The 23,201-nt window shown below is 46.5% G+C and overlaps 1 protein-coding gene and 2 non-coding genes across 10 annotated transcripts in view; 1 reads left to right on the top strand and 2 right to left on the bottom strand.

Moving 5' to 3' along the window:
• The window catches only part of LOC119444336 (venom metalloproteinase antarease-like TtrivMP_A), a 1,295,510-nt gene that overhangs the window by 1,195,628 nt on the left and 76,681 nt on the right, over positions 1-23,201 (top strand). The gene's annotated exons all lie outside the window — the stretch shown is intronic.
• Positions 3,151-3,222, bottom strand: Trnaa-cgc (transfer RNA alanine (anticodon CGC)). The gene has a single exon. It is a non-coding gene; the product is annotated as a tRNA-Ala (tRNA).
• Positions 3,617-3,688, bottom strand: Trnaa-cgc (transfer RNA alanine (anticodon CGC)). Its single transcript has one exon. It is a non-coding gene; the product is annotated as a tRNA-Ala (tRNA).

The raw sequence follows: 23,201 nt of genomic DNA, 5'->3' as shown, positions 1-23,201 counted from the left end.
CCTTTTTTGAAAACCGGGGTTACTTTCGCAGTCCTCCAGTCGTGCGGAATTTCACCTTCTAAAAGGGACTGCGCAAAAACTATCTGCAAGATGCGACTCGACACGTCCTTGGTAGTTTTAAGGAACTTTGCGGGAATATTATCAGGTCCCGGAGCACTCGAAATTTTTAATTTGTTAATGAGGCACAAAATGCCTTCAACTGTGATGACGACCGGCGGCATTGCATCAAAATTTGCACCAGGCACTTCGTCTTCCACTCATGCGGCTACATTGTCTGTAATAATAGTATCATAACGCACATGACTTTTTCATTACATTTGACGAATTTTCCGACGTGTGCTACAAAATGTGGCAGCAAGCAACTCTGGGCGTCGCACCAGCGGAACGTTAAAATCTCAACGTCTGGAATGGGCGTGTGACTGTACCAATTGCTTTCACTCCAGTTGCAGATTGTGAAATAGGCTTTATTCTACGAAACTGCGTGGAGCAAAATTGGGTCCAAAAACCAAGCTCGCGATGTCGCTGAAGCATATACACTCCGCAAGGTGATGCAGCTTTACATGTGATTCAGGCGGTGTCAGCAGTCGAAGCCGCAGTTTCTCCTCGCCCCTAACAGGCATTCGTCTTCCTGGGGACAGCAATGGTGTTATTAAGTGCGAGTGTTTATGCCTCCACTTTGAAATTTCGTGATGCGGGTCTATGAACCTGGACGATAAAAGTTGGCACAGCGCCAAGAATGAGGTCAGCGCCGCAGCTGTCAGGGCGGATGATGGTAAGAATATGCAACAGGTGCAGCGGTGCTGCGCTGGTGCGGTGCGACACGGTTTGCGTGCGCAGAGTTTCTGCGCACGCAAACTTTACACTTCTGCGTGCGCTACGCACCGCATCAGTGGGGCGCTCATAGTTTCGCGTACGGAACCGCCTGTAGGTGGAAGCATCGCAAAGGTAGAAGTCGTTGCTTCCGCATGTCTACTGGCACCCTCTGCCTGCCGACGTGAACGCTACTCAAGCCAAGGTCGTTCAACACGAGCCGGAATTAGTGCCGACGCGCGATTCTCACACCTGTCGAACTGCGCGTCCATACTATAGATTGTGCTGCGTTCTCTGCCTGGTAGCCCGAAGAGTCCGCCACGTACGTGGGGAGCGCAACGCAATGACGCCGATTTCACGTGCATATACGTGAGACGCGACGGGGCTCCCTACGTTCGGCGCATGCGCATTTTGACCCCGCAAGATCTTCACGTGCACAGTGCTTCTACGTTTGTGAAACTAAAACCCTCAGATAAGCGAATAATTAGATATACAATGATGGCAGAAATGACAAAGTACACTCAACCGAAATACGGCTTCTTTTCGTGGAACGAGGGCTGTTTTTTTTTGGTGGTCTGACATACCTTACTATTATTATCGTCAGTTATTTATTCTGATAAAGGTAGCGTGGCAAGCGAGCACGCATTAAATTGTTTTCTGATATGTTATGTAATATTCTATTCACCTACAGATGTCATGCTCTCGTTTGTTATTCTCATTTCATGTGATATGCATATTCGGCCATCTTCTATATTGTATAGACAGTTCTTGCATGTCTGTATCCCTTGCTTTTGTGGTTACGCGAAGTAAATTGATTAAGCGAATGACACTCGATTACCTAATATGTAAAGCAAGAATGTCCCTGCATATGTTCCATTGTGCATGCGTGTTAGAGCGAAAGCTGTAATACGTCATGTCTCGTAAGGTCCATGGCGTCGCAATGACTTTGAGCCGCCGAAGCGGAAGTGCGGGAGGTGTGACATCACGCCAGGTTATCCGTTGCGGAAAGGCATCGCAGTTGCGCTCGCTCGGAGCCTCGCCGCTGCGTTACTCCGTGGCTATGTGAGGGTTTAACGGCTCCTTCGCCGGCGCTTGGTCGCCCATTATCGCCATGGATGGCGCGCCGGCTGGGCAAGTTGTGCGCGCGTTTCAGCGCAAGCGACAGGCTGAATCCAGTCACCCAGTAGTTATAGCTAGACTGCAGGCTGCGAAATCTCAAGCAAAGGGAAAGTTGGCTGCTCAAATATCGGAGCAATGGAAGGCCAGATTAGCACGCGATATAGAAGCTTACGAAACGCGGAAGTGTGCAATAATGAAACACTGTGAGCATAGTATTTGCGAAACCAAGACAAACAGACCTTTTACTCGTGATAACTAGGTTTACAATAGTTAAACATCAGCCTTTTTTATAAATTTAGCCTCCGCAGTTATGACAGACTGTGATCACAGACTGTGATAACTGCGTGCAAGGGCCATGGTCACTCAATAGCGCTATTCTTAAACATTCACCCCTTGCAACGTTTTAAGTCGCTCATTACTTCGTAAGCTATCTTTTGTGCACAGTAAACGTCACCGTGCTGTCATTGCCATAATATAAATACGCATATATTTTACACCGCTATACAGCGACTGTTGCCAATTTACAGCCATCTTGCGTATTACTATTAAAAATGTGATGTAAAATTGACAACCTTAAAAAAAAGCACCGCATATCCACGAAGTGAATGATGATGAGCAGGCGAAACGCCGGAAGCGTTCTGCGGAAGCGGAACAGGAAATGGAACCGGAAGCCGGAAGACGGAGCGTGGCGTACATATACTATATATATATATATAACAGCGAAGCTGTTCCCAGTAGAGCCGTCGCGGCCTCTCTGTCCAGCGGTGTTACGCAAGTCACGTGACCAGGAGAGTATGAGAACCGCGCCGGGGAAGGGCAGGTCATGTGACCAGCAGAAGAGAAGAGGCCCGTTGGGGGAGGAGGCGACCAATAAGAGACGGCGCTGCGCTCGAGGAGGGGAGTCGATGGTATAAGCGAAGGTGTTTCTCTGCTGTGCGCCCGTTCCGTGAACGAAGGGTCATCGCAGCAAGGCTGCGATGCGACTATGGGAAGACCACGAGGAGAGGTCACTACCATTTATATATATATATATATATATATATATATATATATAGTGAACGAAAAGAAAGGGAACCGAGGGGTCCGGTTTTTATTAAGCATATCATAATGAGCCAACAAACAATAACACCAAGGACAACATAGGGGAAAATAACTTGTACTTAATAATTGCATTAAAGAAATGATAAATTAATGAAAATGAAAATGGATGAAAAAGCAACTGTCCGCAGGTGGGGAACGAACCCACGTCTTCGCATTGCGCGTGCGATGCTCTCACCATTGAGCTACCGCGGAACCGTTTTCCCATCCACTTTCTGGGGTATTTATGTTTTACAACTAGAACTAACCCTGGGAGTGTTAGCCAGCGCCACCACTCACAAACCATAGGGCGGATGTGGAACATCCTTTCTGCGGCAGGCGTCACGAGCACGTGATCTTTTTGGGTGATGGCAACTGGTCAATAAACCCACATATGCTACCTGAAGGCATCATTGTTGCCGGATTCGAGCCCTCGTTATGTAGTGAACGAGAAGAAAGGCAACCGAGGGGCCCGATTTTTAATAAGCATATCATAATGAGCTAACAAACAATAACACCAAGGACAACATAGGGGAAAATAACTTGTACTTAATAATTGCATTAAAGAAATGATCAATTAATTAAAATGAAAATGGATGAAAAAACAACTGTCCGCAGGTGGGGAACGAACCCACGTCTTCGCATTGCGCGTGCGATGCTCTCACCATTGAGCTACCGCGAACCGTTTTCCCATCCACTTTCTGGGGTATTTATGTTTTACAACTAGAACTAACCCTGGGAGTATTAGCCAGCGCCACCACTCACAAACCATAGGGCGGATGTGGAACATCCTTTCTGCCGCAGGCGTCACGAGCACGTGATGTTTCTGGGTGATGGCAACTGGTCAATAAACCCACACATGCTACCTGAAGGCATAATTGTTGCCGGATTCGAGCCCTCGTTATGTAGTGAACGAGAAGAAAGGGAACCGAGGGGCCCTATATTTAATGAGCATATCATAATGAGCCAACAAAGAATTTCATTAATTATCATTTCTTTATTGCAATTATTAAGTACAAGTTATTTTCCCCTGTGTTGTCCTTGGTGTTATTGTTTGTTGGCTCATTATGATATGCTTATTAAAAATCGGGCCCCTCGGTTGCCTTTCTTCTCGTTCACTACATAACGAGGGCTCGAATCCGGCAACAATGATGCCTTCAGGTAGCATATGTGGGTTTATTGACCAGTTGCCATCACCCAAAAAGATCACGTGCTCGTGACGCCTGCCGCAGAAAGGATGTTCCACATCCGCCCTATGGTTTGTGAGTGGTGGCGCTGGCTAACACTCCCAGGGTTAGTTCTAGTTGTAAAACATAAATACCCCAGAAAGTGGATGGGAAAACGGTTCCGCGGTAGCTCAATGGTGAGAGCATCGCACGCGTAATGCGAAGACGTGGGTTCGTTCCCCACCTGCGGACAGTTGCTTTTTCATCCATTTTCATTTCTTTAATGCAATTATTAAGTACATGTTATTTTCCCCTATGTAGTCCTTGGTGTTATTGTTTGTTGGCTCATTATGATATATATATATATATATATATATATACTGTACATGACTACAGTATATACACCGCTTATATAGCCCTTGTGCACCGCAGCGCCCCTAGCTACTGACGAGAGAGAGAGCGTCGGGAACGAGAGAGAAAGAGAAAGGGAGCACAGCTGCGCCTGTAGCGGAAGCGGCAAGCACTAGCGTGGCTACGACGGCGCGACGAGGGACAAGGCTCGACCCTAAAGAGCTTCGCCCCTAATAGTATTCTGGCCCTCTTCAGATATAACTGCCCCTTGCACCATAAATATCCATACATCATCATCCGCTGTTATCACTTGTGCTAGGGACACTAACGGCACTGGCTAATATTGCCATTGTGACATAAACGGCACTGTGCATTGGGCTCCATCCGAAAGGTGATATCGAACTATCCTCTCAAGCACCTAGCGTGTGTCCTTCCAAGGAGCACTACAGTCGTAAAGTATCAACTACTCCTGCCACATGGCTACTAGGAGCTGTTCGAAAAGATATTTTACAATATAGAGCGTACAGATGCGAACTTCATCAGAGGAAACGGACATAAGTGAGTCGTGAGTTGCATTGCAAACTGTATTGCCTAGAACAAAAAACTTTGAGGGCACTTAAGCTTCGCCTTTAAATGTGGAACGCGATAGCCTTGTAGCATCTGGATCCAACTTGAGCCTTCAGGCCACCTCATGTCATCAGCGCACCTAATATTCTGCCGTCATCGACTGTGCTTCCATTTCCTTGGCATCAATTCGGTAACTCTAATGGTACACCGGTTACGGATTACATGGCTTGCCCAGCTCAATTTCCTTTTAGACCACAGTTACCTATGGCTAGGATTCTGGGATTGCTTCGTGGCGTACCGCCGACAGAAAACAATGGGGGGCCGATACTGGCGGCCGGGCAGGTCAGAGCAATGACAGATACCCCGTAAGGCAGAGGCTACAAGCAATGACTCATCGCAAGCAAAAATGGGTTTGTGTGTGAGTTCGCACGTAACAGGATGTTTTCTCGTATATTCAAATTACAATCCGATACTATCATGTCTGTAGGTTGTTTGTCAGTCGAAGTTTACGAATTTTCTCACGTATTTTACTTAGTGAAATTGAATTAGTTCAATAACGCCTATGCGCCACGCGGAGGGCCTGTGTGGTCAGGGTGGTTCGGGATAACTTTTTCTGATGGACAACGCCGCCGACACGGGATTTTCTGTCACACGGGGCCCTTAACGCTATCACGTTAAAATTAATTTTGCAAGCTTCTGTGGGAAGAGCATTTTACATAAATGTGCATCAATCACGCGCACACTTTGTGCATTAAGCAACATGTCTTATCTGGTATTGCCCGATGCAATGTCAGGAGTGAGTCGCATATGGCTTTATTCTGTCATATGCTGCTGACCCACAAGAAGGGGTCAGCAGCATATGACTTTACAGAACGCTGTGACCTTTTGCCGGCAAGTAATGTTGAACCTTCTGGTTTCAATGCGGCGTTCATTTTCTGTAGACTGCATTTGACTGCCCTTTCCTTATGCAGGCAACACAAAACAGCCCTGCTCCTACAACGTCAGTCAGAAGTCGTTATTGAGGTTGATCTTATCAACTCCATGGCATATGAACCTATAAGAAAGTCATATGCACTGGAAGACCGCAATGTATATATTCTAGGGAAACATATGGCTAGGATAAAACGTTAGCTTGCCCTAAATGTGCGTTTCGCAACCAAAGAAGAATGCTTCCCGCGATTTTGTTTCTACAGTTTCTGCTCACCTGTTATGGAGGTAATTATCACCTCGGTCACCAGAGAGACTTACTGAGAATTCATACTTATACTTCACTATTTGTTTAACATGACAGTTGATTTATCTACTCAAAAGTCATCATATAACTATATTCGCATTGATATCAAATCGTTCACGCCTTGCTGACTGCTCTTCGAATTTGCCTGCAATGAAATGAACACAAAGGTTTATCGCTCGATGTAACAATTGGATCTATAATTTAGTGGACCTGATTGGTGTTTGAATGGTTGAGTAAAGATTTTTATAATGTCTAAAACCTTTACGCTGCATCAAGCGAGCCACTGGGGAGTTCCTGTGGCGTCGTATTAGTGTTCTCGTGGTGAGGCCGATTTGGATTATGTTTGACGAGTAGGCTAGTTAGTTGCCGTAACGGAAAGCAACCGAATGTGTAGCCGCAGGGTATACGCACTATTGATTGAGCCGTACAGAAAGTTCGTTAACCGGGGCGAAAACCACCACACCTGTAATGACTTTCTCAGCAGTCGCCTTTCCTGAAGCACTGTGCGCGTCAGTATGTGCGCGCAGAATACTGGGCTACATGCCAAAATCGCGACGACACAGGAAATCAGTAATCGTAAGTGCTCTGGTAACCAATTATGAAAGAAGTTCCTCAGATGTGTTGTAATGTTAAATATAATACTAGCTTTCTGCCACACGTAATAAGGTTAAATATGTTGATGGTACGGCATAATTGGGGGAGGCGTTGAGAACGTGAAGGGGCTTCTTTGAAAACGCTCTTTTTAAAAAGCAATTTTTCGTGTTCATGCTTTTTAACGGATGAGTTATAATTTTTCCTTCAATGTTACTTGTTTCAGAATTTGCGTCGTATTTCTGTGCCTTGTAACTGCTTCTACTAGGAGTTAAAGAAACTACTATGTGGATTAGAAAGGGACGCTAATAGCTCATGTTCTAGTTCAGATTATGAATGGAAATTGCAATTCGCAAGTGGAGCAATGCATAGCACAGGTAGTTTATGCTCACTTAGGGCAACAGAAGGTTGGTAGGGGAAGCAAAACACAGTAAACTTGGGATGAGATAGAGTGATGGGGCTGTGGACAATTTAAGCACGATATGTACTTTACTGATGGAGTGCATTAGTTATTAGTTAACGCTTCTCTTGCGTCTACTTCACTGTCTCAGACTAAGGTGCGCGCGTGTATAACATGCAAGTTAAACCAACTAGGCCCGCAACGTATTCTGTTAAGGTTATTGGGCAACTCCAGCAGCTGTCTTTTCTTCTGCAGTACGAATAAGTGATCAATGACGATGATCATGGTATATAGTAGTTCTTCGGAATGGTTATGAATAAAAACAGGTTTTGTGATAGTGTATCCGATCATGACGTTCAGTGTTTTCGTTTTAATACGATTCGCCAATGAAATGATTGCTTGATTACGTACCATTTCGCTTACATTTCTTACATGAAACAGAAGAATTTTTTGTCTATCCTACCCTACTGCAAAGACGGGCTGCTACGTCGAGCTTAGTCCTCCATCTTAATGACAAGATAATACTGAATCTTGAGAGGAGTTCCGTACTGGCAGATGAACTTCAATTCATTACAGCCAGTGACCAAGGGAACGAACTCGACATGGTAAGTGTGAGATATTTTTAGGCGGCATGTTTATTAAAATTACCACAGTAGGAAGCTGTTGTATCTGAAGAGGGAGGCACAGGCTTCAAGAAACGGCTTTATTGTCCGTGCTGCATACTGCAGCATAAAGCAACTATTGACAATAGTAACATACATGAACAAGAATATATACAGCCCATGATACACTCGCGCATGTGCAACAACATGGTGATGTCACTATCACTTCATCATCCAACAGCGGTAAACACACTTGTCGTATTCCAGGTAGCGACACAACACTTCCTTCCCTACTAGATCAAAAATGGTCGTAGCCCTAACGCTCAGGAGGCCGCCTTTCCCGGTTGCTCCGTCTTACTGGAATCTGTTCATTATCAGTTGCCCCTGGTCTGACGGCCGTGGTTCAACTCGAGGCACTGGCAGAACAACAGGCAGCGGAGGAAAGGAGACCTCGGACGCGTGTCGCAGGAACATTTCCCTGTTATCTTGGTTATCATCGTCAAGCACGAAATGTCGCGAATGATCTGCATGTACAAAACGCACTTTGTTTGCAATAACAACCAAATACGTAGTTGGAGACTTCAGTCGCATACCTTTTCCAGGAAGCCACTTCACTGACTCGCCTCGCATCGAACGAACCAGCACACGGTCACCAACTGCAAAATACCATGGCTACGCTCTACGCTTATCTGCTGACCGTTTCACCCTTTCTGTTTTCTCAGTCATACAAGTTGTCAGCTTCGGTCTCAGCAGGGTCAATCGTGTCCGCAACTTCCTTCACAAAAAAAATTCGGCCGTAGCCTTTCCGGTGAATGTGTGCGGCGTGTTCGATAGCACAAAAGAAAGTTGTCAATTCTGTGCTGCAGGGTTCTGCTACTGCTTTTTTCTGTCCTCCAGCAACTGCTTGAACAGTGCCGTCTTTGTAGTCTGTACAGCACGCTCCGCCGCCCCGTTAGATTGCGGATGGTATGGAGGCGTGAATGAGTGCTTTACACCGTGCGCTTTCAGAAAACTTTGGAACTCCTCGGCACGGAATTGCGGCCCGTTATCTGTTACCACTTCTAAAGGCAGACGATGTGCAGCATACAGCGATCTAACCACTGCAACTGTCACAGCGGCCGTCGTCGTGTTACACACTTTAACTTTCAACCACTTACTATAAACATCAACTGCTGAAAGGAACATTTTTTCTTTCTTTCTCTGCAAAATCAAGATACACCCTTTCCCATGGGTGTTCACACGTTTTCCAGGGAGTCAGAGGCGCTGGCTGCGCAGCAGTTTGCTCACTTTGACAAATGCGGCATTTTCACACCGTTTCCTCAAGCGCTTCAGAGATCAATTCCTGGCTATCAGATCATTGACCTTGCAACCATTTTCATATTTACGATTCGCAGGTGCTGTTCGTGCAGCAAGTTCCGTACAACATTCTACAAACATTTCGGGCAGATTACTCTATTCGTCCAAACAACGCAACCAGCTTCAACAGAAAGTTCAGAACGTTGAACCCAAAAAGGTTGCAATTCCTGAGAAACAGCTTTTGGCCAGCCATGCCATATCATGTCGCGAATTACCGCTAGCACTTTTTCGCGTATTGTTTCACGCTCGATGTCCTTTGCTGTCAGAGGAAGATTGTCCAGAGTTGAAAAAAAAATCTTCAGTTTTCTCTGCTATCTCTGGCAATGGCAGTATAGATAAAGCATTTGCGTGACCAATTGCCGTACCGGGCTTGTGCGCTATCTTATAGCTGTAGTCAGCTAGGAAAGCGAACCATCGGTCTACCTTAGCAGTGGCCACAGCACTGGCTTTCCTTTTCGGGTAGAAGAGCATGGTTAGAGGTTGGTGGTCTGTTAACACATTGAAAGCTTGACCATACAGGTAGTTGTGAAATATTTTCACCCCAAACACAATGATCAAAGGTTCTTTTTCAATCTGGGCATAATTACGTTCAGCGGATGATATTGACCGCGACGCAAATGCAATTGTTTAGTCTTTTCCGTTCACGACATGCGACAAAACCGCACAAAGACCATATACGGACGCGCCACAGGTTAGCTATATTTCTTTTTTGACATCGTACAAGTTTAGAACATTGTCATTTGTCAGCATTTCTTTCAAGCCCTAAATGCATCATCACATTGACGCGACCAAAACCACGCTGTTTCTCTGCGCAACAAGTCATGCAGGGGTTCTAGAACCATAGCTAAGTTAGGGAAAAATTTTAAGTAGAAATTTATCAAGCCCAAAAGGCTTTCAGCTGAGTCACATTGTCCGGTTTCGGCGCATGCTTTATGGCTGCTACTTTATCCGCAGTGGGATGCAAGCCATTTTTGTCAACTTCATAGCCCGGTTATCTTATTCGTTGTTGAAACAACTTGCACTTATCAGTGTTGACCCTTATGCCATGTTTTCGTAGGCGTACGAGCACCTGCTCCAACCTGTCATAGCACTGCTTTCGATCTTCGCCTGCGATGATGACGTCATCTAAGTGACAGGTCGTGTCAGACAGCCCGTGTAAGATTTGGTCCATCACGGCTTGAAACACTGCCGGCGCGCAGGCTACGCCGTATGGCAAGCGTCGGAACCTGAACAGGCCCAAGTGTGTATTCACAGTGAGCAGTTCTTGCGCTCGCTCGTCCAATTGGAGCTGCAAGTAAGCCTTGGAGAAATCCAGAACAGAAAATACGGCACCGCCGTGTAACGTTGCAAATATGTCCTCCGGGAGAGGTAGTGGGTACTGGTCAACCTTAATTGCACGGTTTACCGTGACACGGTAATCACCGCATAGCCAAAGCTCCTTGCTGTTTTTTCTTTGGAACTATCATACCGGGTCGCCCAAGTACTGTGGCGCACCCGGTATATGACTCCAGCTTTTTATAAGTTGGCCAGCTCCTGCTCGACTTGTTCGCGCAGTGCGTACGGCACCGGTCGTGCCTCACAGAATACAGTATAAGCGTTACCTTTAACAACAATGCTTGTCTTGAAACCTGTTATTGCTTCGTAACCAGGCTCGAACACTTCGCGATATTTGTCAGTCAAGGGTATTTCCTTCGTCAGTGCGTTCACTTGCATTACTTCCTGCCAGCGGATTTTGACTTTACAGAGCCAGTTGCGGCCAAACAACGTAGGCATTCTCGCGCCTTTAGTCTTTTTAGTAATTACTAAAGGCAAATGAAAGCACTGCTCGTAGTAGCTCACTTCAACATCAATTATTCCTATAGTATCAGCCGGTGTGCCATTGTACGTAACAAGTTTGATATCAGCTTGCCTGAAATTAGCACTTGGGAAATGCTTCGCGCACTCTGCTTTCGACATTATGGAAACTGCCGCTCCTGTGTCTAGTTCCATGGGTACCTCTTTCCCGTTCAACCATACATTTATTACAATGGCCGGACTGCCCGAATGGTTATCGGTGTGACAAAGCGTAAGCAACTCTATGTCCGGAGGTTCCGGCTCTAATTTATGTACAACTCTGCTTTTGCACATTTTCGCGATATGACGTTCCTGTTGACACTTATAACAAGAGCTGTTCAAAAACGGACAATTTACAGGTGCGTGCCGCCCCCCGCATCGATGACAAATTCACTGAACTCTTTGCATCGAAGTCCTTGGTGTCAGATTATCGGAGCCGTAGCCGCTGGATGCCCCTGCCCGTGAGCGCGGTCACAGCTTCGATGATTTGCTCTGCCAGTGGACGTCGCTGCTGCTGTACGACTGTGCAGTGCTGTTTTCCGCAACCATTCCCAATGCATCTCTCGCTGCCATATCCATGGCTGTAGCGATGTTTCAAACATGGTCCCAGGTGAACTCGGTGTCGGTCATCGCCAGCAACCGGCAACGTATGGTTTGGAATTAGGGCCGGCTATCAGGCGGTCCCGAAGTGCTTGTTCCAGGAAGCTGCCGAAATCACATGAGGCTGCCAATGTCTTGAGCTGGACCACGAAGTCTGTGACACTTTCTTGAGGTACTTGCTTCCTTTGGTCTGTCTGTGGTCTGTCTGTGGTCTGTCTGTACGGCGGTGTTATGCATGTCACATGACCAGGAGAGGATGAGAACCGGAGGGCAGGTCATGTGACCAGCAGCAGAGGAGAGGCCCGCTGGGGAAGGAGGCGACCAATAAAAGGGGCACGAGTAGGAGAGGCGATGGGTATAAGAGAAGGTGTATCTATGCTGCGCGCCCTTTCAGTTAACGAAGGGTCATCGAAGCAGGGCTGCGATGCGACTATAGGCACCGGGCTACCGTCGTAAGGCGCCAGCGGCGTGCCAGCGATGTGCTGGCGAACAGAACTGCGAACGGCAGCTGTCGGAGCACTGGCATGTCAAGCAGACGATGGGACGAAGGCGCTGGGTGCTTCCAGTGATATCGCACGTGTGGCTGCTTTGAGAAAGGTCGTCACTTGTACGAGACAGATCACATTCGTGGGATCAGGTAGTACATAATGCACAAAACGAATGCAAATGCACCACGCGAACGAAGCTCACCGCGGCAAGCTAAAACGTAAAACTCCAGTAATTATATTTCAGATGTTATTTTGTCGTGCGCGTTACATTGTCGTGTATTTAATCATGTAAATAAGCGAAGAACACAAAAATTATGGACAGAGAAAAAGGACACGTACGTCTCCATTTTTCTGTTTCTTGAGCTGCTTCGGCAATCGCACATGTGTCAGTAACTTCCCGATCTCTGTCCGTTGTAGTTCTTTTATCTTTGCAATGCTTCTCCATTCTTAATGTCTTATAAACTAGCCCAAACTTCAGTCATGGCCCATTTTACACAGCTTAGCGCGACGGGAGCCGTCGGTGGCGGCGGGTGTGCACACGCCGCAGCGTTTGCGTTCGCCGTCGATCCACAGCAAACAGCCATGTGCGGGGCGCAACCAGAGTTCGGAAGCGCTAGGAAGGAAAATATACCTTAAAAGGAAGACTGATACACTGATAAGATGGAAAATGACTGCAAATCTGAGTGTTCGCCTTCATGTCCAAGCTCCAGAGCTGTTACACTGCGGAGGCGAAGACCGGCATAGGGACACGAAGCCCTTGCATATGAACGGCTATTTTATTAATGTTAGAACAACTAGACCATAGCAAATCAGCGTCGGAAATGTACAGTGCTCAGAGACTGAAGCGCTGGCAGCGTGCGGCTGCCATCCTTTTCTTTTTCGCGGCACAGGTGAGCGCCGTGGGACCAAACGCAGTCATAATGCGCTACAAAGGTTCTCGCTTTGACTCTACACCATAATGCATCAGTTTGTTGACCCCAGCACTTACAGTCAGTGCAAGAATTGCTGGCGACCATGCGTTTAGAGTATCGCGTTTCAATTTCTGAGCACTGTACGCGCTGTTGCCTACAGACCGCACATATGGAAACTTTCTGCCTGAAAAACGCGATGCCGCGATGAAGAACGATTGAATTGAATGGCCTAACCAACTTCAGTCATGTTTCAGTAACTGTTGGTGCACCGAAAAACTCAACATGTTACTTAAGACTTGGTTTCACGGCAGCGCCTGCTACGCGCGGCCCGGCCGCCACATGCCATTACATTCGCGGCGCCGCCGCATGAAGGCGCCACCGGTCCAAATTCATCCCGCGCCCGGTGCCCATGGGAAGACCACAAGCGGTGCGTAATCCTGAGAAAGAGTCTGTCTACTATGAGCGTGAGCGAGAGTTGGCTCGTGAACGGGCTCGTCGCTTCTCTCATTACTGTCGCGCAAAAAAGGGGCGGCGCAACTTGCACGCGAAAACACACACACACACACACACACACACACACACACACACACACACACACACACGCACACACACGCACACACACGCACACACACGCACACACACGCACACACACTGAGAGAACCTCACATATGTAGCATCACCAACGAGGCAACGCGCAGAACTGCTGATGATGACGTACGCGTTTCCCAGCGTTCGCGCGCGGTGTCTGTGACTGCAGACGATTCCTCTTGCGGCGGCTCGGCAGGTTTCGACCAGAGAACTGTACACTCGTCGAGTAGCGTCGGAAGTCGCTGCCTCTTCTCGCCTCGCAACGTTTGAATATAAGTTCGTGTTGTGGATTTGTGTTTACTTGTGTTTACGCAATTGCATTACGCGCAACACATGCACATGTAACACTCGTAACACTCGGTGTAACTAGCGTAGCTTCAGTGTTCGACCATCTTCACGGAGTGGAAAGGTTCTGAATTTTTTGTGTACATCAAGCAAACATGCGTGCGTCACCCAAGCGTGCACAGCACGACAGCAGCAAGACGACGGCGACGAGGTTACTATGATGGTGACAGCTCCAGGACCCTGATTAGGGGATTAGTAATAAATAATGATAATTTTTTAATAAAAATAACACTTGCAATTCTGGTTACAATGTCTCCAACCTCTTTTTCATTTTCCCTTGTGTACCGCATTTTTGTAGCGTTAGTTACACTGGCCTAGCCAAGCCCGTTTCGCGCGGCACATCAAGAGCCGTGCTGCGCATGCGCAAGGATCAGTGATGTCACACGGCTTGCGCACCGGAGCCACCGGAGCCGGCATCTCTCGCGCACTCCGCCGCCGCCGCGCGCGACTCACCGCCGCCGGTCTGCGCATTCCAGAGGAGTGACGTCGTAGCCGTGGTAGACGCACTGGCGCCGGCGCGCTCTCGCTGTGCAGTCGCCGTCTGACACTGCGCTGGAGCCGCTGCGCTTCTGACTGGCGCTTGCCACTGTGGTATAGCCATGGAGAAGGAGAGCGCAAATGCTGCTCAACAGCGCAGAAGAACGGAGAAGCTTGACTCATCGGATCCCGAAGTAGTTGACTGGCAATTAGCGGTTGAGCGTAGGAGGAATGAACAGAAGAAGGCTAAACGTGCTGCGGAGACACTGGAGCAAAGCGGCGTTCGTTGCAGTGGCTTAGCTCGGCTATGCGAGGATATAAATATACATGTGCCACATAATACGTATACCGCGTGTGTGTCATTGGAGCAGCAGTAAGCATGACAATCAAGGTAATCCTTGACAATCTAGACAACCAGGAAAGCTAAGAATAATCAGCTGAACCTTTGCTAAAGCTACGTATATCCTGGCATAGCCGAGCTAAGCCACTGCAACTTTTTTTTATCTACTACTGGCTACTGACGATATTTTACAATAAAAACCTGTATAGTGTAAATCAACATTTGTGCATTAAGAGCGTTACATATGTGAGGGTAAATATAGTTCTTAAATATAGATGTTTGTATATGTATAGATGCGGATATGTTTTGGAATTCTGTAACGTATTTTCGTATTTGTATTTAATGTAACTGATGCCAAGGAAAGGGGAATGAAAGCTGTTAAGCTGCTTTTATGATGCTTTTCGTTCCTTGCCGTTGCATTTTTTTCTTTGCCTTTTCTTCTTTGTAAAAAAAGGACGAAAAATGTGAAAATAAAGTTGAAGTTGAAACGTTACAGCCTGTTTTGTTGTGACTTGGGCTGATCGCAAAGACGGTGCAGTATAAGACAGCGTCTCACAGGGAAGTAATGAGAAAAGCTAGCACGTTCTTACTTGTATATGCAAATTCTTGATATTTGACGGGAGGCAGGCGAAAGACGGTGGAAAGATACATTATTGCTAGTGCGTTTCATTTCCGAGTATGTCTGGATCTGTAGAGCCGAGTCTTCCGAGCATGGGCGCCCGTCCTATATGCAGTGTAGCGCACACAACAGACATTGGAACGCGCTAGCTTTCTCGAGGGAAGTATTTGTGTCGTTATGGCTTATATGTGAGAGCACCCGACTGTGGCCTAGGGTGGCTAAAGCTTGATGCCACTATATAACTCTGGTACATTTATTGAACGTGCCCGAAATTGGGGGACACAGGAACCTGCCTGCCGAAAGAGAGCCTAGAATGAGCCAAGCAATACTTCGTAATAAAAGTAGAGAACAAAGTAGACCCCACAATGTATACCGTGCTTTGGAAAATCCTAGCTTTATACGCCAACACTGAGCAGACAATGTGTTTCTGTCTATTAGGGAACAGCATATTTTCCCTCCTTTAACTTCCGATATCTGCGGCTTTACCTCCTGTGGAAAAATACTTAGCCGAGATATGTTTAATTTCACTGTACTACTAACAATCGGCAAGACTGGTTATATCAGTCTGTTTCAACCGCCGTGGAGGCTCAATGGCTATGAAATTCTAATTATCCGCACGATATGGCGTGCTCTATTACCCGCTGGATTCGCGTCCGTCATATTTAGGGGAAGAAACGCAAAAGTGCTCTTGTACTTCGATTTGGGTGCTTGTCTTTAACAAGCACCCAAATCGAAGGGCAAATACTAACTACTAAGGCACGAAAGGCAAATACTAAGTCTGTGTGGACTGTTGCAATACCATTCCAGAAACATCGCAGAGCTTGTTTCGGGCCAAGAAAATACTTTTTTTACAGGGAAATTGCGTCTGGAAGCTCCGCATACATTTAACGCCATTCAAATCGCCCGCACCCGAGTGGGGAGTGGTGACGTTGCATACGCCATCACCACCCTTTACTGCCGTCGAAGAGTAAAACGGTTCCCGATAGAGGGCGCTAGGGTTTTACTTGCGAAACGAAAGAGTGTGATAATTGAGAAATCGAGCCAAGACACAGCTTTGGATTCGCCGCTGCAGATGGATGCCGTGGACCATTGGGGAATCCCGCGACATCACATGGACGTGGCATTCTATGCTACTTGCAGTTTGTGTGAATTTCTTAATCCAGCAAAACGAGCGCTGCACTACGGGATTACGAAACTATAGAAACTTGTCGGCCTTTTCGACCGCCCACGTCGTAGTCAAGGGTGACGTGAATGAGTTCTTTTTCTAAATATCAAACAGAACTGAAGATGTAGCATTTTCCTATCTTCTAATGTAATACAATGATCTTTTTATTATGAGTGGTTGAGTACTAGTTACATAATTATAATGATGAGTGATTTCATCATCTGTGTCGTACTAGAATGTCCCAGTGGAGTCTCTAATCGTATCGTGCATTTACCTCAATTAATCAAAAACTAAAGCTCTGCTACGGTAATATTGACGCCTGAGACGTACTCGAACACTAATCCATCACTTTAGCTTGACTTATTTGCCTGTAGTGTCCGTTTAAAGAACGTTAAGTGGTTAAATTGATACCGAGGCCCTCCACTACAGGGTTCCTGCGCAGTCCAATAATTAGGCATAATTACTGAATAATTTATTAGCATGTTTCAAGTGTATCACATGTAAACCTCGTTGAAGGAAATCTTAGAAAGGAAACGAGAAAAAGCCCTCAGCGCCTGTGATAAAATCGAGGCATAGGAGACTTAGAAACATGCTTTTCTTTAATTTGAAGAATACGTAATTCTATCAAAATTAATTGTCAAGACCATTAGGACACTTCCTAGAGGTGTATAAAAGATATTTCTCAATTTCATATCTTGAATGAATGAATGAATAAACCTTTATTTAAAGCAATGAGTTGGCAGTCGAGGTGGGAGGGTCCCTTGTTCCAGGAACCCTATGGCTTGGATCACCCTCCGGGCCCGGGCGACGAGTTCGCATTGGTAGACCAGGTCCGGCTTGGAGATCACAGCCTCCCACGTCTCAGCGAGGAGAGTTGGGTCTGCGTCTGCTGCTATTGGTTGTGTCGTTGTGATGCTTGCTTGGATGTGCTTACATTGCAGTAGGAGGTGCGCCAGGGTGTCTGGCGCGTTGCAGTGTGGACAGGTGTAACTGTATAGCGTCGGGTGGAAATGATGCAGTAAGCTTCCGTGGGTGAAGGTATTGCTCAGGAGTCGCCTGTAGTCGGTGCCTTCGTTTCTCGTTAGTTTTGGATGTGGTGGAGGGTATACCCTGCGTCCAAGCCGATAGTGCGGCAGTAGTGCTTGATAAGTCAGGGGTATTGTTTCCGTTTCCTCCGCTGATTTGGGTGGGTGGGACATGTCGAGAATCTCGTGGGGGGAGGCCCGGTTGACGCTTGCGCGGGCCGGGGTGTGTGCCGCTTCATTCCCCTTGAGTCCCTCATGTCCCGGAACCCACATGATGCAGGTGTAGGGGAGAGGAGTGTAGCCACGTTTTAGTATGTTTATCGCTTTGAGATCCTGCCCTTCATGTAGTTGCGTGCCGCTGTTTGAGAGTCGGATTCCTAAAGTTGCAAGGAATCGTTTGACGACAGCCACGACGCAGTGAGTAGATCTTTACTCGAATAATCGAACTATGAACATTCTGTGACCGTGCGCTGTGAACATTCTGTGACCGCGGCACGAGCGGGAGACCAGCGGCTCGCGCCTGCAGGCCCGCGGTGCTCGCACAGTAGGAGTAAATCACGCAGAACCAGCGTCTGAGACGAAACGCCCACGCTTTTCTGGAAACACAGATGGCGAACGCTTTACAAGAAGAGCCGACAACGGCGCGAATGGAGTTGACCGGGGCTAACTCTGATACCATACCACAGTGGACATACGACGCCAATAGCGGCAAAAGGACGGGTAAAGCCCGCATCGAGTGGTTACAAGTTGGTTGTAAAGGCAGATCAGCCAAAGAAGACAATGAATCCACCGAAAAAAGAGCTATAGAAGTCCTGAACCCAGACCCCAAACCTCAAGCACAACGACTGCCACAGCGTCAGCGCATTCTGAGGATGCGACCCTTTCCTACTGACGACTTCAAAATCGTCTTCCGCCCTCAAGCAGGACTTGACCTCTCGAACCATACACTCATCGCAGTGACACATGCCATCGGAAGATCCAGTGGTTTGGCCCAGCAAGACTTCCACGATAATGTCCGTATACAAGTGCAGAAACTAGATAATGTGACCATCGCGAGCAAGGCAAGTACAGAACGAGCTTCCAACCTACAGCATATCAACACCATACAACTCGGCGGAACCGTCTATCAAGTAAATCCCCACATTCGACACCCAGACGATGTGTGCCGCGGAGTCATATACGGCCTCGAGCCGGGTACAAGTCCCGCGGAGATTGTCGCCAGCCTTCGAGTGGACTAATGATACACGGTTCTCGGCGCACGCATGCTAGGATCTTCAACAGCCGCGGTTATCACCTTCGTCGGACAGCACGTCCCTTATTACGTAACGTACCAGAGCGGTGACTACAGATGCAAGCCCTACCGAAAATCCGTCCAATACTGCAGAACCTGCGGCGCCATCAGACACCGACAGGATATCTGTCCTCACCATGTTCACCATGTTCGACTTTCATATCTTGGTTGAAAATTTTTAGGCAAGCGTAATGTCCACACATTTCCGCCGTATGAAATCGCCGTTTAAATAGAGGGATGTAGAGCCAACAGCCAACCTTATGTTGTTAAACTTGGAACATGGATAAAATACTGTAACGCGGCGGTTCGAGCTAAGTGAAATAATTTAGCAAAAAATGGCATGTCAGGAAATTAAACAACAGTTTCTTCAATCGCGACAGTTTATGCAACTAAATTTCAAGAAAGCTGTATTATTCTAGAATATCTTTATGTAATACATATAATTAGTAGATACATGGCGCTAGCAGACATATTTTCTAGAAAGAACACTTGCTAGACCCAAATGCATTTTATCAAAGCACAAATTTATGCACTCTGCTGGTTACGAATGATTGCCCCCAAAAACAATTTCTTTCACAGGTAGACACATCTTCTATCCAAGAGAGCCTGTACCACGACACACATCACCAATCCTCTGTTAGAATACGCGAGCAAGACGGCGTTGTGCAAGTCGTAAGTATTTTGTTGAATATTAGCATCTTTATAGAAACAACGAATTAAGAGCAATAAATAAGTTGGATATGAAACGACTGCGCAGTCTCATGGGGTAAGTTATAGCCAAATTTATTGAGAATGTGTTCTACTGCCGTGCATTTGATTTTTCTGCCCTGTACCGATGCACTGCTCCAGTGCAGCAGCCATCTGCCCTTTCCTTGGAACACAGTATTCTAGATCACATAGTGTGCTTTTTTCATCTGCAGCTGTTGAAAGAATGCATAAAAGGAAACTTATGCGTCAATTGACGAAGTCAGAGCGCTCTAGGTTTGATTAATCTCTCGTAACGCATGATGGCGGAAATGATAATTGTTGGTTGACCTATTTTACATGAGTGCCCAGGGGCCCGGGATGTCGGCGTCTAATCTGATGTTATGTCTTCGTCGTCACGCGCAAAAACAAGATCTGAAAACAGGGTCAAAACAAGTGCAGAATTGATCAAAACCAGGTAAAAAAACTAACATGATTCAGAATAATTTATACGACAGGAATAATCAAGCATTAAGCGCATTAATTAGCAGAAACTCATTGAAATCGCTTCCGAAATGCCAGTCTGGTACAACCGCAGCTCAAGAGATGGCGAAACCACCTCGATTCCTCCTCACTTGTGCAAGAATATCAGAAGAATAACATAAGGGAAACACCGGTGCATCACTGCTTCGCACTTCCCCATGTTTCACGTTAGCGGAGCTGCTATAGCTGGGGATTTACACTACACAGGCGCAGAATTTGAATGCAGCGCTTAATGTACCACCAATCCTGCTGAAATCTTGCGCTTGTAGAGTTCAAACCACCGGTGAGTCAACATAAGGGAAACACCAGCGCATCAATGCTTCGTACTTCCCCACGTTTCACGTTAGTGGAGCTGCATTAGGGCTGGGTTTGAACTACACAAGCGCAGAATTTGAGCAGGATTGTAGCTACATTAAGCGCAGGATTTTTTTCGGCGGTCTAGTCTAGCTCACGGTAGAGATTGTCTGCTATATGCGCTGTTTCGCTCGCCGTGCCCCTCTTTTGGTTTCTTGCTCTTGAATAGAGACTTAACCGGTTTGAGGCGAACAGCACCGACATCTTTAAACACTTGCTCAGTATCACGCGACTCGAAAGCAACACCAACGGCTAATTTAACTTGCGGAGGCAGCGTCGGCCGCCAAAAGATAAAGATAAATTCATTTATAACAGCTTAACACCTGCGGAAGAAGCATGGGCGGCTGAATTTCTTGGTTTTTCTTTTACAGCGAAGCAGCATATGGCTAGGATCCCGGGATTCTTTCGCGTCCGTCGACAGAAAGCTGTCATCATGAATGACTCTTGCCGCGGTAATCTAGCAAAAAATTCAATTACTTATACCCCCGTAAGGCAAGGCTACAAGCACTCAGCAAAGTGCAGCGCACTCTGCATACGTTTTTTTTTTTTTTTTTGAATCACGCATACAACATACAGAACAGCATACGTTTGAATAAAGAACCAGCTGAAAAAAAAAAACATCCGACCCGCATAATTCATTATCAGGTGCTCGTGGTAGCATTGCAAAGGACGTAGCGCTCCGTGCTTACGTTTCCCAGCAAAGATTACCGTTGCACGAGCTGCTGCGGCAAAGCCAGCTTGCGACTTGGGGTGTGACGTCCCCTAGCCTTTCGTATATAAAATGACCAGCTTGGCAACTGATTTCAATGTGGTTGCAGCACCGCTATGGACTGGCGGTGGCCTGCTGTCAAAACCACGATTGCTCCCATTCCTACTATTACTCTAACACAGCACTACTACCATTATCCTTAGGCCATAAATCATTGCATGCCACCCGCAGCCATTGTAGTGGTGGTTTTGAACAGCTTCACTGGGCATTATTATTAATAGGCAGCTATTATTCATTTTATTTGTTGAGCATCAAAAGCGTCATCAGTTGGTGAATTTTCCCTGCGCTACCCAATTTCTGGCCAATTTTCCTCAGACACTTAGTTCTACAGAGTGAGGCCATCATCGGTACAAAAGAAATCTTCGTTGTTTTCGGCGTTCTTTTGTGTTCGCGAATGGAACCTAATTCCCCGCGATCACTCTATACTAACATGTCAGCCAAGCATAGGGCTGTTGAAAGGAAGCTCAAAATCACACAAACACAGATGGAGGAAGTAAAACAAACTGTGGCGTCTTTCGCAGATAACATGAAGATGCTTATATGGACAGTGTCTCACAATTGACAATGAATGTAGGCCAATTACAGACGGTACTGAATGACCCCAAGGAGGGGCTAAAATATTTTGGCGAAAGAATCAAAACCCTGGAAATAATGACGATGCCAATGGACGTAAGAGAACAGTGTGCGTCATCATTCCTCAGAGCGATACTAACTCCCCAGGTGGGTGAGTGAACATGCAATATGGCTCACAATATCACGAAATTTCGGATATGGCAGTTGAATTTTGGGTGCTACAACAAACGTGCCATCCTACAGCAATACCTTAGGTCAGATCAGTCTAAACGGGATATTATCGTACTTCAGGAGACTGGATTTGCATTTGTCACACTCACTGATTACAGGGTCATAGAGTGTCAAACGTACGGTAGGGGCTTATACATGCTTGTACAAAACAGCTTACAAACATCCCACATGACTTAGGTATCAAGGACAAAAACCTAAAGTACCTCATGATGGAAGTTGTCGTACCAGCTTCACAAAAAAATCAAAGGAACAATAGCTTATTCGAAACAACAATCCTACAGTAATCCGAAACACCAGAAACAACAATTCAAGAGAATATTCGAAAAGGTTACTAATATAGCTGAAACTACACCTCTGATTATATTAGGAGAGCTATGGGGGTACGCTAGGACAAATGCAAAGGAGAGGAATCTATGGAACCACGCGGATAAGCTAGACCTAGTCTTAATTACGGATAAGACACATCCTACAAGGGTAGGCAATTCTGTCTGCAGAGACACCACACCTGACCTTGTGTTCAATAGGAACACAAAGAATGTTTCATGGACCAACGTTTACATGAATTTCGGCACCGATAATTACGTAATAGAAGTCACACTAGACGTCGAGAAAGGCAAAACTAGAGAATCTGAGGTTGGAGATTGGGACCTTTTTCGTAAGCTAAGAACCCGAAGCGGGAAAGGAAACCACCAAACTCTACCTCGGAGACTGGTGTTAGGGAATCAGAAGGGACATCAAAAGAACGTCCAAAAGGATTGCTGTAGACACTAATATGGAGGCAATGGACTCTAAACTAGCACACTTAATAGAGGCCAAAGAGGCCATAACCCAAAGGTGGCGGGCCCAAAGGCTCAATCACAGGCTGAGAAAAAGAATCGCAGAACTTAACAAACAAATCCAACAACACTGTAACAATCTCTGCAAGCAACAGTGGGATGAGTTTGTGCAGTCAATCTATGGGCAAATAATGAACGGCAAGGCGTGGAAACTCCTCAAGCATCTGCTGGATGAAGAAGGCACTAAGGCCAACCAGAGACACAGCCTTGCCCGAGCCATACACATAGCCGTTCAGGATGACACCCACGAAACAGT

Source organism: Dermacentor silvarum, chromosome 3, assembly GCF_013339745.2.
Source record: "Dermacentor silvarum isolate Dsil-2018 chromosome 3, BIME_Dsil_1.4, whole genome shotgun sequence".
NCBI classification, from domain to species: Eukaryota; Metazoa; Arthropoda; class Arachnida; order Ixodida; family Ixodidae; genus Dermacentor; species Dermacentor silvarum.
The sequence above is the reverse complement of the archived record's forward strand: the minus strand, read 5'-3'. Positions and strand labels throughout refer to the sequence as shown.